The sequence below is a fragment of the Sus scrofa genome, chromosome 13 (genome assembly GCF_000003025.6).
Source record: "Sus scrofa isolate TJ Tabasco breed Duroc chromosome 13, Sscrofa11.1, whole genome shotgun sequence".
NCBI lineage: Eukaryota > Metazoa > Chordata > Mammalia > Artiodactyla > Suidae > Sus > Sus scrofa.
In genome coordinates, this window is record NC_010455.5 from 46,521,830 (window position 1) to 46,538,925 (window position 17,096).

At 38.9% G+C, this 17,096-nt stretch overlaps 1 long non-coding RNA gene across 10 annotated transcripts in view; it reads left to right on the forward strand.

The window, feature by feature from the left end:
- Positions 1–17,096, forward strand: part of LOC106505633 — a 397,602-nt gene that overhangs the window by 320,089 nt on the left and 60,417 nt on the right. The gene's annotated exons all lie outside the window — the stretch shown is intronic.

A 17,096-nucleotide genomic window follows, 5' to 3' on the forward strand; every position in this document is an offset into this window, starting at 1 on the left:
TTTGTGCCAAGCCCACTGAATTTTCACAAAACCTCTTATTTGATCCACACATTTTGAGGGCAACTGGGGTATGGCATGTTGCCCAGCAAGGCCATGGCTGAGCTAGGGTTCAAAGCCAGATCTGAGACTTCAAGATTTTCACCACTTTTGGCGGGTTTCAAGTCCACAAATTCTTTCACCAAAGTGATGGGGGTAGTTTGTTGGGAGGGGTGCGTATTTGTTAAAAAGAGAGATTCCCAGGGCTCCACCAGCTATTCTGAGTCTGAATCTCTGAGGATGTGGTCTGGGAATATGCATTTTAACGAATTTCCCAGGTGCTTGCCTTGTGTTTGAGAATCACTGAACTTCATCCCGATTCCATGCAGTTTTAAGGGAGAAGGTGGTGCTGGGGAAAGAGGAGGGAGAGAAAGGGGACAGACAGAGGGACAGCCACTGATGCAGTTTGCATTACTCTTGCCCACATTCTTGGAATGTTCTTCTGGTTATTTGATGAAACACTGTAATTCAGCCTGGTTATGATTTTCAAAGTGAAAAAAATTTAGCCTCCCATACCGGGCTCAGGAGAACAGCTTATTCAGGCTTCCGCCAAGCTGTGAAAAGTGAGGCTTTTTGAGAGGAAGTGAGATAAGACAAAAACTTACAAAAACAAACATCCTGAGGCCGGTGTTCTAAAGGCCACTGGCACAATCTATAGTCTAATGCGAAGTGAGCTAAACAAACACATTACTGGGCCATCCAGGAAACGTGAAGCAGATGCTTGGAAGAGGGATTGTGTTTTCAACCTGGGTAGAAATATCCTGGGGAGTGATGATATGGAATCAGACACAAAGTTCAGATAAAAACAACAAGGGGGGATTTGCAATGGGCAGCCTATCCAGGGTGGACAGGAGATGCTATAGAGTAAGTTCAGGGAGGGAGAATGAGCAGTGCTCTCATCTTATTTAAAGCTGTACATCTGACTTTTCTCCTTGTCATGGGCTTACTTGACAGAAACTAGTTAATGAAAGAGTGGTGATGGAGGCCCAGTGGCCAGGGCCAAAGTTTAGATGTTTTGATACTGAAAAGATTATAGTACTGCCCCCCACCTCCTAATATATACTTTAAAATAAAAATAATACCAATTCAAAATATGAACAAAGGTAGCCCAACAACTTTCCCGGTTTTCCTTTGAGACAAATTCAATGTTTTTTTAAAAATGCAAAATATCAGTGTGTGGCAAAAAAAAAAAAAAAAAAAAAAAAAAGGCTTCTGTGATTCGCTGTCACAACACCATACAGAAGCTTAGTCTGATGAGATGGTGTCTGCGAAATGGGCATCAAACCCCCCCCCCCCAGCAGAGACAAAGTACTCATTCAATGCTGGTTATTATTACTTTTAATAATAGCAACATATGTTCTCCATTACATTTACTGCAGCTTCCTTCTCTTTAAAGGAATACTAGGGCTCTCCCTTCTGTGCACTCATTTTTGCTAGTATTTTACTATTTGGCATCGCTGGAACTTGGCTCTGCAGAAATGAGGAGGTTGATGCTAGTTTCTCTCTCTTCAGAATCAGCCGAATTTTCTGACCTGGCTTCCCCCAAGCCCTTTCTTTCCTGTACTTTCCCTATCGCATCATGACATTTAATTAGTTATCATTTTTAGCTTGCTTTTAATTAAAGAAACACTGTTTGCACTAATCTTGGAATCATTCACTGAATGCCATCTAACTCTTGACATTTATTTAGGAAGCATCATTTTGCAGAGTTTTTACAGCATGAATATTTGATGACTAGAGCCATTCTAGACCCTCTCCAATCACATGCTTTTCCCTCTTCTTCTATAAGATAATACCAGTCAGATCAACCTTAACATTCACTATAATTGCATCACTCTGCAATTTCCACTGCGTTTTGCATTTACATCATCAGTGACAATTGGGAAAGTAATAGCATATTTAAGGTAACCATACATGTTTTTTGTTATGCCTTGAAAAGTTGCATGTATTTTCTCAACAAAAAATATTCCTTGGTAAGTGATTTATTTTGCTACCAGCAATGTTAAATATAGCAGTTGTCATGGTAATGCCTAATTATTATTACAAGTAACTTTTTCCAGATCTACATCTGGGCATGGGCAAGATACACTCTACAAAAAAAATAAAGCATCAACAAAAACTCTTAGCCATTATTTCCTTTGTTAAAATGTTACATTCAGTCCATTTAATTCTGTTCATGACATCAAGGATGCCTATTTTTATGAAGAGCTTGTTTTACAGCAGGAAAATGATCCTTTTCATTATGATGCCTAATGATTCATGGCTCTTAGAGAACTCTTTCCCAGAACAAAGCAGATTGGATTGCTGGTAGAGTTTGCATTCCACAGCATCTCTTAGGATCTCTATGGGAGTCAGGGATTTAGGTCCTGGAAATTGTGTTTAGGATCCAAGTTGTCCGGTTCCACTTAGTGCAGCCTCTGAGGGCAATTGTAAAAACTGGTAAAGAGGCAACAATATGAGTTGAGGCAAGACACCACAGCCCAAGGAAAGACACAGGGGCCACCAGGGGTCTCGGCTCTCAGTAAGGAAGCAGAGACGCCCACTAAGAATGGAAAGAAACATGGGCCGTAGAGAAATGTGGACATAATAAAGGGACCACAATGCGTGTCAGATTGTTTAACTTGTGAAAATTACATTTGGAATTTGGGACTAATAGATACACACAACTGTATATAAAGCAGATCATCAATAAGGACCTACTGGAGAGCACGGGGGACTATATTTATTATTTTATAATAACCCATAATTGGAAAGAATCTCCAAAAGAAAATATATATAAAACTGAATCACTTTGCTATACATCTGAAACTCATACCACATTAAGTCAACTATGTTTCAAGAAAAAAGTTATCTGCTTTGAAAAAAATTACATATTCTTTAAGTCTTGGGATAGCCAAGGTTTTCTAGCCTCAGAGGCATCTTGAGCTGTGAGAGTGTGCTTTCCAATACACCCTTGCTCTTTTCGTCTAAGTTCCTGATTCTTCCATTTATTTCTACCAAAGCACCAGTTATAGGTAATCTTGGGGCAGCTCATGTTTTAACAAATTAATTCTGAGAACTTACTCTATGAAGAATATACATACCCTATTTCTTAATTCTACAAAGACCATCCATCAAATGAATATTGGGATGTAGGGAAAAGGCTGTATTAACATAATAAGGGGTATCCCCAGTTCATAAAGTTTATTTTAAAATATGAAAAAAGAGTTTATCTTAGATAGGATTCTTGTAGAACACGCAAGAACACAGTTATATTAAGAATATGGCTTTAAATTAGATTGACTTAGGCTTAAATCCTGGCTCCACCATGGGTGAGTGAGCTTGAACAACTTATTTAAAAACCCTGTTTCAGATTTCTCATCTTCAAATCAGGATTTGATTTTTTTTTTTTGAGAGCCTGAAAATAATGTTAGCAAAGCCTCAATATCATTACCATCATTATCCTTCTAAGGTTAGAGCTAGAGATTCAAAATGTGATGGTTGTCAACATACAGAGACCAGGTGAGGGAATAAGCATAGTGATTAAGAATTTGGAAATTGAAATGTGGCTTTCTTTTTTTTTTTTTTTTTTGTCTTTTTGACTTTTCTAGGGCCACTCCCTCAGCATATGGAGGTTCCCAGGCTAGGGGTCTAATTGGAGCTATAGCCTCCAGACTAGGCTAGAGCCACAGCAATGCGGGATCCGAGCCACATCTGCAACCTACACCACAGCTCACGGCCACACCGGATCCTTAACCCACTGAGCAAGGCCAGGGATTGAATCCGCAACTTCATGGTTCCTAGTCGGATTCATTAACCACTGAGCCACAACAGGAATTCCCGACATGTGGCTTTCAATCTCATCTCTGCAACTTCCTAGCTGTGTGACCTTGGGTTTCCCCACCTTTTCAGAGCCTCAATTTTCTTGTTGGTAAATAGGAATAATAATGGCACTAATTTCCAAGAGATAATGGAGTGATTAAATTAATGATTAGACATAAAATGACTAGCTCAATGAGTGGTACATGGTAAACATTCAACAAATTTTAGCAATTTTTCTTATTACTATACTATGCTTATTTAACACTGTTTCTGCTGCAGTAAAATATACATAACCAAACTTACCATTTTAGCCATTTTTAAGCATGCAATTCAGTGGTATTTAGTGCATTCATATTGTTCTGTAACCATCACAACCATCCATCTCCAGAACCTTTTCATTTACCCCAAACTGAAACTCTGTACATAATAAGCAATCACTCCCCATACTCCTTTACTCCGGCCCCTGGTAACCACTTTTCTTTCTGTCTCTATAAATTTGACTACTCTAGGTATATAAGTGGAATCATACCTATTTGTCTTTTTGCATCTGGCTTATTCCATTTAGGGTAATGTGTTCAAAGTTCATCCATATTGTAGCCTGTGTCAGAATTTTTTTTCTTTTTAGGCTTCATGATATTCCATTGCATGTATATGCATTGGTTATCCATTGATGTACTGATGAATATTTGGGTTGCTTCCACCTTTTGGTTATTGTGAATAGTGTGAACCTTGATAAACAGAATAGTTATTAAAATCCAACATCAGAGAACATGAGAGAGAAAAGCCTAGACAGCCCCAACACTTAAGGGGCAGGTGGAAGTTCCCCAGTGACCTAGTGGGTTAAGGACAGCTGTGGCTCAGGTCACAGCTGTGGTGTGGTTTCGACCTCCAGCCCAATAGCTTCCAAATGCAGGTATGGCAAAATAAATAAATAAATAAAATAAAAATAAAGGCAGGCAAAGGAAGGCATATTCCCTCAAGAAATTTAAGTTCTTTGATTTTAAGTTGAGAAAGGGTTTAGTCTCATTCATGGTCCAATTTAGGACAGCAGCGTTGAATACAGTATGTTCAAGAGTGAACATTCATTCATGTGCACCAGGGAAGTATCACAGAGATCATACTAGCAAGAACAGACTAATCAGAACTTCACAGTCCCACTGGGAGACAATTTGCTATCCTCAGGTGCTTGCAACATGCCTGGCACTGTGCTAAGTCCATTATGTCACACCTTAATCCTCCACATTGCCTCCAAAGAGTACCATCCCCATCCAGCCCATGAGTAAACCAAGCATCATTGTGTAACAGCTGTAATTTCAGAGAGCTGGCCAGTGGTCAAGTCAGCATTTCACCCTGTGCCTGCCTCCTGCTAACACCTGGATTCACAAGCCATGTGCTCTGTGCCAGCCCCGAGTGAGGCAAGAACTCCTTCCACATTCAGCAAAGAGTCCTTTGAATCCGTGTTCATGCTTCTTTATCTCTTCGAACTGTGTATCTTTAAAATATTTCCAGAATCAAAGGGGGGTCCTTTGAGTGTCTAATGGAATTGACACATTTATACTCATAAATTTTTAAGCTTGCCAAGGAAACACAAACAACATCACAGCATCTGATCACCCTAATCTTTTCTTCACTAAATGTTCAACTTAGGCTCTCTGGATCACAGCACAGTAAAGCCATTAAAGGGTAGATCACAGGCAAGAAATGTTCCCTGATTACAACCCCCTGTTATTTCAGGTTCTATTTTTAAAAAAGGGGGGGGCAACTCAAGAAAACAACTTCTTTTAAAATTTTTTTTCCCTTTTGGCCACCCTGTGACATAGGGAGTTCCCAGGCCAGGGATCAGATCCAAGCTGCAGTTGCAACCTAAACCACAGCAGTGGCAACTTCCTAGCCAACTCCCTAGCCAGAGATCAAACCTGTGACCCAGCATTCCAGAGACACAACTGATCCCATTGTACCACAGCGGGAACTCCAGAAAATCACTTCTAATATCTTTTGCTGCCTTTCAAAAATATGATTTTTTAAAAAATCAAATGTGTGGCACAATCATGACATCACTTCCAAAAAAAAAAAAAAAAAAAAGAGGCAGTCCCCTAAGCTCTATTTTCCTTTTGGGTGAGTTCGCACATGCCCAGGGAGAGGGACATGAGTAGTCCATATCCTGAGTATTTCCTTCTAGAATCACTTGACATGATTTGTTGGTGACTCCTCAATAATTAAGGTGTTATAATAAGTTGAAAAGTCACTTCATAATATCAAAAACTGAGAATATATGTATGACTGAGTGACTTTGCTGTACAGCAGAAACTGGCACAACATTGTAAATCCACATACTTTAATAACAGAATAAAATTTAAAGAAATTATATAAAAAAGAAAAGCTACTTAAAGAGATTCAATAGGTAAAAATCATTTCCTTTCTATAAAAATGGTTCAATGAAAGTTATAACTGTTTTTTTAATTTATTACAGTTGATTTACAATCTCCTGTCAATTTCTTCTGCACAGCAAAGTGACCCAGTTATACATATACATACTTTTTCTCACATTATCCCCATCATGTCCCATCACAAGTGATTAGATACAGTTCCCTGTGCTATACGTCAGGATCTCATTGCTTATTCACTCCAAATGCAATAGTTTGCATCTACTAAGCCCCAAATCCACTATAACTCTTTAACAGGGTTGAGGTGATGTATGTAAGTATATTTTGCACTCTCTAATGTGCCTTGTACACATAAGGAATTACTATGATTTTTATTACAAACGGATATTTTACATTTGATGTTACAAACATGAATGCACTTTGCACCAGAAATCTATTGATGTGCCATGTTAAAATCTAAATTAAAGGTTTAGCTTCTTCTTTTAGCAGGCTTACAAACCCAGGAAATTAGCATATGTGATTATGGGGTTGAAGGGATGATCTAGATCTGGGTTTCTCAAATTTACCACTCTTGACATTGTGGTCCAGATAATTCTTTATTATGAAGGCTGCCCTGTGTGTTGTTGGATGTTCGGCAGCATCACTGGCCTCGTCTATCTCTCTCTCTGAGTCATGACCATCAGAAAGGGTCATGACACTGCCAATGTCCCTTAGGAGGCAAAATTGCCCAAGACTGAGAACCACTGCTCTAGACAACCGAGTTGGAAAGCCTGGCATATTGGCATAGATGATCAGTTCCATATTGTCTTATTTTTATTTATTTATTTATTTATTTTGTCTTTTTTTTTTTTTTTTTTTTTTTAGCTATTTCTTGGGCTGCTCCCGTGGCATATGGAGGTTCCCAGGCTAGGGGTCGAATTGGAGCTGTAGCCACCGGCCTATGCCAGAGCCACAGCAAGGAGGGATCCGAACCGCGTCTGCAACCTACACCGCAGCTCACAGCAATGCCGGATCGTTAACTCACTGAGCAAGGGCAGGGACCAAACCCGCAACCTCATGGTTCGTAGTCGGATTCGTCAACCACTGCACCACGACGGGAACTCCCCCATATTGTTTTAGATCTCTCCGTGCTGCTTCTGATTTGGGAGCAATTCATTTTCATTCTTCTCCTCGATGAGTATGAGAAGTTGAACGGAAGGTTCTGTAGCATGCCACTGAATTATGTGGCTAACTGCTAAGTTTCTAGGGGATTAGTCATGCTTGGCTAAATTAGCATTTGGAATTGTATCAGCATGGGGACCCAGAAATGAGCAAAAGTAAAAGTAGTTAAGGTGGAGTTTTCTTTCCTCTGTTCCAAATGTTTTATATTTTTGGTGTAAAAAAAGAAAAACTGCCAGCATTACCAACACATAATTCAACATATAACTCTCTCTCTCTCTCAAGCCCCCAAGATCCTGTGCTCCTTTCTTGTAGGTAAAACAGGAAAAAAAATTAAAACAAATCAGCCTGCTAAGCAGTAATTTCTTTTTTTCATTTCTTTGTAAACATAAAACTTCACCAAGTTCTCAATCTCTGAGAACTTTATCAAAGTTACTTGTTATTGCTACCTATTAAATACGATACCAAATCCTCAGAGCTTATGAGTTTCAGAGAAATCTGAATAGAAAATATGTGTTACACTTGACACTTGAGTTACACCTTTCTCTGAAAGGCCCCCAAGGACTCAATAGTTTAATTAAGACTTCAAATTTAGAGAGGACAACAAAGATATAGATTAAGTGATCCACCCAAGGTCCTGTAGATGGAAAATAAGAGACCATTAAGTGAATACCAATGAGATTTTAAAGACTCTTTTCCTAAGTTTTTTTTTTTAATCTCTCTCCCTACCTTCTATTCCCCCCCCCCCCCATGCTGCTTCCCTTAGTTTATTACTGAGGATTCTGTCAACACAATGCTTGGCTCATAATAGATGCTGGAGAAATATTTACCACTTAATGAAAGAAAGATGCAAACCACAGATACCAAGGGAAATAAAGCAATTCACCACTGAGGATATTATTTGCCTCAGAAGAATATGGCATCGTGACTGCTTAAAAGTAAAAGTGTTGACTGACACTGCTTTAAATACATGGCCACAGATCTCAGATGGAGGTTCCCCAATAACTGGCAATCCTACTGTATGACACATTCGATTCCCTACCTTCTCCAAAACCATAAATCAAGAATCTTAGAGACCCACAGACCTCACTGATGAACAACAAAATAGTAAAATAAAAATAGGTTTACAGTAGAGGTTGGCCCAGCACAGCCTTAAAAAAAATGTCTGCTTTTGACGACGCCTATTTATAAGGAGGGGAATATGTAAAGATCAGTCAAAAATATTTACTGGAACTTGAAAATTCACAGCTCATGAGCCTCCACGCATAGTCATTTGAAAACAGATGTCATGCCCTCCTTTCTTTTCAGATATCCCATGAACATCAGTACAGAAAAATCAGGAACTCATTATGCTGGTTATTCCCTGCTTTCTCCATTCAACTTAACATCAAGGAAATGGAAAAGAGATCAAGGGCTAGTGCAACTCCTCCTATCCTTGCCAGACAAGTTCACTACCATGGTAACCACACGCACATGCCAATATTTGCAGAACCCCTGAAGTTCAAGTTTTTTGCACATTACTATAATCACGGATATAGGCACTTTGTATATTCACAGTCCTTGGCAAATGATAAAGTTTTGAGCACTAGTCATGGCCTTCCAGCTTCCCTAATTGTTATTTCCCCTGAGAATCCTGAATGGAATTCTTGCAATGTAATCAGACTTATACAAACATCTCACATTCATGTCAGCTCTGACCGGGGTCCAAATGAGTACAACCAATGACAAGGGAACAGATAAATAAATACATCTCACTTGTGTTCCTCTGCCCTGCTGCACTTGAACTATTGTAATCGCCCACTATCTCCATTCCCTGCTTCCCCAGCACTCCTCTGCCAACCCCGTCTCCTTCCCTAAATTGAGTGTGAACATTGCAGCTGGAGTGATAGTTCTAAAATTTAAATCAGACCATGTCGCCTCCCTGTTGAGAACTCTCCAGTGCCATTTCATTGTCTAGGACTCTGGCCCCCACTTAAGCCACCCTCTCACTGTCCCAGTAGGCTTTCACTAGGGAGCTTCAAGTCAGTCCAAGCTCTTCCCAGGAGCAGTGCCCTCTGCCTAAGAAACTGCTTCCTGGTCTCAATGTGCATTTGCCCCCCTTCTCCCAGGCAGTAGGGTTTGTCAGAAATCACTCCTCTGAGGGCTTATCTCCATAGGTCTCCCTTCACTCTGGATCAGGGTACCCCAATCCCTTTCTTCAGAGCAACTACCTCAGTTTGCAAAACTTGTGTATTAATCGCTGTGTTTAGTTATATCCTTATCTCTCCCCTCAAATCAGTAGATGCAAACTATTACATTTAGAATGGATAAGCAATGAGATCTTGCTGTATAGCATGGGGAATTATATCTAATCACTTGTGATAGAACATGATGGAAGATAATATGAGAAAAAGAATATATGTACATATATGACTGGGTCACTTTGCTGTACAGAAGAAATTGACAAAACATTGTAAATCAATTACACTTTAATTAATTTTTTTAAAGTAAGAGATTGTGTCTATTTTACTCTCTGCTGTGGAGTCAGCACAGCAGACATTCCTTAAATGAAACATCTACCATGATACAAAGACGATGACAGCTGTGAAGGGACATATTTGCCTCTGAGAAGAGACCAAAGTTAAGACTTCTGCCCAATGATTATATAGATCCATTTAACCCTCTGTGTCTCTTCTCCTCTGGTCTCTTGCCCTTCGACCACGTTTGGGATTTACGGGAACTCAAGGTTTTCCAAGGTGTTAAAGCCCAAGGAAGCCCCGAATCAATCTACTGCTTATTTTTCAGGCTGAGATTTTTGACCCCTGTATTTTTTTAAGACAAACCCAACCTCAATTCATTTATATTTGATGAAAATGATTTCATCCAATTGACCTCATTTTTTTTAATCAAAACCTTCTTTTGCTGATACAGGAAGTCATATTTTGTCAAGACAGTATGAACTTGAACCCAGAGAGGTTTGAATTCTCCTGTAACCTCAAAAACCACAAAAATGGAAGAAATTCTGGAAGTCAAATATGTCCTTGGGTCTTGTTAAGAGGGCCTAACATTTTGTACATTTTGGGAGGATTTTTTTTTTTTTTTTTTTTTTTTGTATTTTCTAGGGCCGCACCCACAACATATGGAGGTTCTCAGGCTAGGGGGTCTAATCAGAGCTGTAGCCGCTAGCCTATGCCAGAGCCACAGCAACGTGGGATGCGAGCCGTGTCTGCAGCCAACACCACAGCTCATGGCAATGCTGGATCTTTAACCCACTGAGCGAGGCCAGAGATCGAACCCACAACCTCATGATTCCTAGTCGGATTTGTCAACCACTGAGCCACGATGGGAACTCCTTGGGAAGATTTTTGTGTCACCAGTTTCACGCCTACTGTGGTTTCTGGGTACAAGCACATGATACAGTATGGGGACTCCAATATCAGAAGGCAGTTTTCACAACAACCCCTTTTAGCCTTTTGAGTTTCTAAAGTAACCTTTGAAAACAGCTGGTCCAAATTCCATCTTGCCCTAGACATACACAGCCCTCCTCTGCATTGTGTTCACTTTGGGACAGAGGACATTCAGGAAGGAGCACAGAGCAAGATGTGATCTGGCCAAGTGATTACAGCTATATTACAAGTCGCCCAGAATACAGATTTTATTCTTTTTTTTTTTTTTTTTTAAGAAATCTTGAAATGACTTAAGGATCTATACCCTTTGATACTTTTTTCCCCCAAAGCAGAGATAGAAAGCCTAACCCTACTGTGTGTTGTTTTATGCATTAAAATAAACTCTGGGAGTTCCCAGCATGGCTCGGTGAACCATGACAAGTAACCATGAGGTTTCAGGTTCAATCCCTGGCCTCACTCAGTGGGTTAAGGATCTGGTGTTGCCATGAGCTGTGGTGTAGGTCACAGAGGTGGCTTGGATCCCATGTTGCTGTTGCTGTGGCATAGGCCTGGAGCTACAGCTCCAATTCTACCCCTAGCCTGGGAACCTCCATATGCTGCAGGCGTGACCCTAAAAAGACAAAAGACAAAATAAAATAAAATAAAATACAATACTCTGGACATTCAGGCAGAATACCTCATGACCTGATTAAATTCCAAATACACAAAGATGACCATAGACCTTAATTTCCCTCAGTGAGGTCCAGCAAAATTTAATTCAATGATAGATGGGACCCTTCCAACTCTGAACAAGAGTTGTTTATGTAGGCAACAGAGTATAAAAGAAAAGAGATCTAGCCTTAAGCTTGGAATCCAACAGTCTTAGCTCTTTTGTCTTTAAAATTACATTATCTTTACTTCAGATTTCTCATCTGAAAAGCTAAGTAATAGAAACTCATATATCAGAGGATACTGTGATATTCAAATAAGTTAATGCAGGAGTTCTCTTATGGGATAGTAGGTTAAGGGTTCAGCATTGTTAATGCAGTGGCTTGGGTCACTGCTGTGGCATGGGTTCAGCCACTGGCCCAGGAATTTCCGCATGCCACAGGCATAGTCAAAAAAAAAAAATTAATGCAAGTAAGTGCTTAGCAAAGAGCCTGGCATATATTATATACTCAGTACTTAAAAGCTGATATCATTATTGCTTTTTTTCCCTTCCTTCAGAATAATAGATAACATCAAAACTGTCTGACATAGAATCTGGGCATTTGATTGGGATCCTTCAATAGTGAAGCACACAAGTGTATATATCAGCCTTGACAAGTACAATTCAAATTCCTACTGCAACAAAATGGTGTGTGACTTCATGGCACAAATCTTAGCAAGTGCTTTCAAAGATACTAAACTGCGAGTATCAATTATTACTATTTTTTAAATTTTGCTTACTGGAATTTGATATAAGAAACTAATTAAAATTCAACGATGTACAAAAAATATTTTTCACCCAAAAATAAAGCATTTCCCTTAAAATCCCATGTGAGAGAGATATAAGAACTTGGTATATCCATTTTGGAAAAGGAAACAAAAATATTTACTGAATTTTTAGAAAACTTATGCATCTCCAGATTTAGCAATTTCACTTCCCTGTATTTAACACTAGAGAAATGCTTACCTACAGAGACAGACACCAAATAATTCAGAAGAGTATGGTTTGCAATAGTGAGAAACTGGAAACAACTGAAAGACTCTTTTATTTTTAGGTAAGAGAGGCAAACTCTATAGATGTATTCCTAAAAATTTGAACAGATTAACGAATTGATGTGGGGTTCATTGGCATCCTGCGTGGTGATTTCATGATCCAGCCTTATATTATTGTCTGTGGCACTATGATCCTCTAGGGGACCTTGGAAACATGTATCAGATAAGGTACTGATCAAACTTATATATCTGATAAGGTATTGATTAAACTTTTGCTAAATCCTTTGCATCTAGCTGGCACAGGAGATAGGAGAAAAGGCATGGAAGATTTCATAAGATTTTAACAGATCAGAACTGCAATATATATCACTTTTTTCCACAACCCAACAGACAGAACTCCAGTAACCTAGCAATACCTAATCACACATGAGGTCTAGATATAGGTTTAGGAAAAAAGTGAAAAAGGCCTTTGGTGAATAGCACCTGAATTTCTGACACAAGTACTATAAGAATATAAAAAGAATAGGGCAGATCTCTGTTTACTAGTAAATTAGCCTTCTGACACACACTGTGAGTGAAAAATTAAGCAAGAGGCATGTCATAGGATGGGTTCCCTGCATCTGACCATAACACACATTTTTTGCTGGTCAGGATATTTATTAAGGAATATTCCTGCTATTAAAAGGAGGCAAGATTGGGCAGAGAGAGACGTTGAGCTATAACACAGACCCAAGAGCAGCCCCAGTCACCCCATGCACAGCTCTCAATCTTGAAAGGTCATTCTGAGTCATCCCAGGTTGGCCAATGTGACAAAGTTTCATAGCCTTGCAATGAACTTGCCTAAGAACTTGCACATCAGAACTGGATCGATTATTGGAGGTCGGCTGACTCTGGAGGGGGTGAGGCTGAAATGTCTCTGTGCAATTGAGGCAATTCATGAAGGGTCCAAAAGGAAAAGACTGTCTGCTGACAGCACTCTCCTCTGAGGCCACGGTCCTTCAGTGAAGTGGGGTTTGGGCAATGCATCACAGTGTCTACCACATAGCTAAACAGTCATCTGTCATCACTGTAAAACAAAACAAAGGCTGCTTATGTTCTTTGACTAACTTTCTATGTAAATACAAAGAAAAAATCTGGATAGATTTTTTTTAAATGGATACTTTATGGTAGTAATAAACAGATGTCAAGATTTTTGTGTTCCTTTTGAGAAAAAGAGGCAGGTTTAAGATTGAGGTTAAAAGTAAAAAAACAAAAAGCCAAAACCCAAAAAACTTCATCCGTATCTGTAATGTTCAGTATTTTTAAACAAAGAAAATGAACTGATGCTTTACTCATGTAATAGAAATTTAGTAAAATTGTATTTGAGGTGTGCTTGTACAAGTATATCTGATAAGGTATTGATCAAAACAATAGTCTACAAGGAGCAGGACCTTCCATTTCAAAAGCATAACATTAAAATAGCTCTTATGTCCTCAAGGATTGATCGACTTTTCCTTTTCTCTTCTTCCTCCCACAGCTTTTTGGCCATTCCATTGCTCCCTAATATCCCCATCAAAGGGTGACTGGGCTGGGGTTATTGGGTGTGGGGAGGAGAGGAAGGAAACTAGAATCAGTAATTCTCATTACTTGCTAGCAACACTGGTAAATAAGTTTAGTGGGGGAAATGCTGAAAATCAGTTATTTGGATTATCTGAGCCTGTCAACCATCCATGTTACACCCTCTTCCCATTAGCACAGACTCATGAGAATTGGCCATAATTGCATTTGCAGTGACGGTGACTGAAACAAGATTATTTTCGATGATTATGTGGTTCTGATTAAACCTTCTTTTCTCTTTCAAATGGTACATAGGCACAAGGCATTTTGAGGAGACATTTCCTATTGTATTCTCATCTGTGACACATCTACACATCTTTCAGGATGGGATAGTTAATCTAGATAGATGAGGCCAATTTCCTTGAATTTGAAAGGGCATTTTATCTTTGTTCTGGTCGGATAATAAATATTTTATTTAGGAAGTCCAGTAGTAAAAAAAAAAAAAAAAGTATAATGTAATCAATAAAAGACAATCAATATTTGAATAAATATTTGTTGGATTTAACATAATTAAATATTATTTATAATGCCAATGTTATAACTCTATCTTTAAAAAAATCTGTTATGACTGTTCATACACTGAGTTTTAAACAACTCAAGCCAACAAATAGGTGGAGAGTTTTCTCTTGGAATTATAGAGCTGTGTTGGAAAAAGCTTAGAATAAAATTCAAGAACTTTGGGTTCAAACTGAGACCACCACTTACTTAATTTAATGATTTTGAGGCAAATTCAAAAAGCCCTGCCTCAATTTGTTCAGCTGTAAAATGAATAAAAAAGGAAAATTCTTATGCTTCATGTTTTATGCTTATTTTTGTATCACTACCTTTACCCTGACATTGATATTAATGAGCTATGGAAGGGTTTCATTGGGACTAAATCTCAACTTCAATTGGTTGTTTGATGTTAGGGAAGTAGCCTCTCCAAGATTCATGCCTTCGTTTGTAAAAGGAGGATACCTAGACTACACCTATCACTGGACTGCTGGGAAGGGCAAAGGGGCAAAAAGCATGAAAAGGACATAGCACCATGCCTGGGACACAGCCATCCATAAGAAAATGGAGTTATCTTCAAGTCTCAGTTTTCCTTCTACCAAGACCCACTCTGTTTTTCTCCTTTGCTAAGAAAAAGCACACCCTGTAAAATAAGCATTCTTCAAAGACAACGTGAAGGCGTCTGGGAATTCCAAAGGCTGAAAATTCCAGAAGTTTCACAGAAGCTTTCACTAATTCCACTGATCTAAATACAAAAAGAGAGAGGCTCGACCATGTGCCCAAACTCATTTCTGATGATTTCCTTCATTCTACTCCTGCTGCCTCCCTAGGGGTGGTTGTGCCTGTGAAAACCATTGAAATTGGCAGGAACAAAGCCAGCTTTCAAAACTGGAATGTCAGAGGAGTCTTCTTTTCCTCAGACCAGAAGGAGCTTGGCTGGGTAAGAGATTGCAGGTTTGCAAGGAGACAGAGCTGGGATCTAGGAACTGAAACAGATACACAACACAAACACCTTGGGAGAGTGCTATGTCAAAAGAGATTAAAACAGGGCAGAAACAAGGTCATGGAGCTAAATGAGATAAGAAACCCCAAACTCTGTCTACAAGCTCTAATGTATGTTGCAACCAGAGGCTGATAACATCCTACAAAGTCCCAAATTATGTAACTGTAATGGGAAATGGTCACTCTCTCATAAAAAGAGGGGATTTGTTTTCCCTTGTATGGCTAAAGAGAAAGCATGAGAAGTAACTCCATGAAGAAGTACAAAGTGTCATCATGGGAGCTGGTATATTTCAGGTGAGTTAGACTGAAAGGATTATCCAATGGGGTTGATTTTATACAGAGCCAAACCTTATTTCTAAAGGTGTTGAGAGACAAATTGGGGACAGTTACTAAAATGTTCAAGTGCTCTCTTTTGTTGTAAATAGGCCATTACACAATATACACTAGGACACAGAGCCTAAGAAAGGGTTCCACTTCCTCACTAGAATATAAGCTCCAGGAGGGATTGTCTATTTTGTTCACTGTTGTATTTCTAGCTCCTAGAACACACCCAGCCCTTGATAAGTATCTGTTGAATTAATTAACCAGCTGTGAAGCCATGGGAAGAAACTACTCCATCTGTGTTATAAGAGGATTGGGTTAGGTCATTCCAGCTTTAAAATTGTATGGTTCTATCAGAAGCTATAAGTAAAAAACTGTCATTACTTCTTTCATCTCCACCACCTATGTCATTTCTACATTCAGTGTTTATTGATCTACTCCAGTATGGCCAAGGGTAGAAAGTACTCCGGTAGAATACAGGATGCTTTTGGTAGCCCAAGGATATATTTTGTTTATTTTTAAAGAGTTATTTGTTTATTTTAATATATATTTGAAAGATACAATTAGTTCTTCAACTCAATTTATGATAATGTTGTAGAGTTTACTACTTTTCAGATAAATTTAAATGATAAGCAAGTCAACTTAAACAAATATTTAATTATAATGCAAGTTCTCCATAGCAAAAAAAAATCACAAAGTTGGGCAAAAGCAAGTGCTGTTTGGGAAATAGTCATCTCTGTCAGTACTAATGAATGCATCTAAAACTTAATTTTCATTTGTGCTCTCAAAGGGAATAAATCACATCCAAAGTAACCACAACATTTGGCTGGGAAACCTTTAGCAATATATCCATGTATGTGATAAAAATAACTGCCCTAATTTTACTTTTATGAAATTTATACTTGTTCTTCTTCTGGCCATGATGGACTAATTACAAATTAAATGACCACCCACCATAAATCATTAGCAAACTAGGAAAAAACACATGAACCCATGGTTTTCAGACAGTGGACAATACGCAACACAAGACTATGATTCCCTAAGAGAAAGGAAACAAGTGAGATGAGGATGTAATACGCAAGATATTCTTTTCAGATTGCCACTCAAGGAAGGAAAACCCAGGTAGGACCTGAGGACTTATGGAGGAGAGGAGACAGGGATCACAGAATGAGGAAGCTGAAGTGACTGGAATTTGGAGGCCAGAGTACTGAAAGGAAGATATGTAGGAAGAAAATTTCAA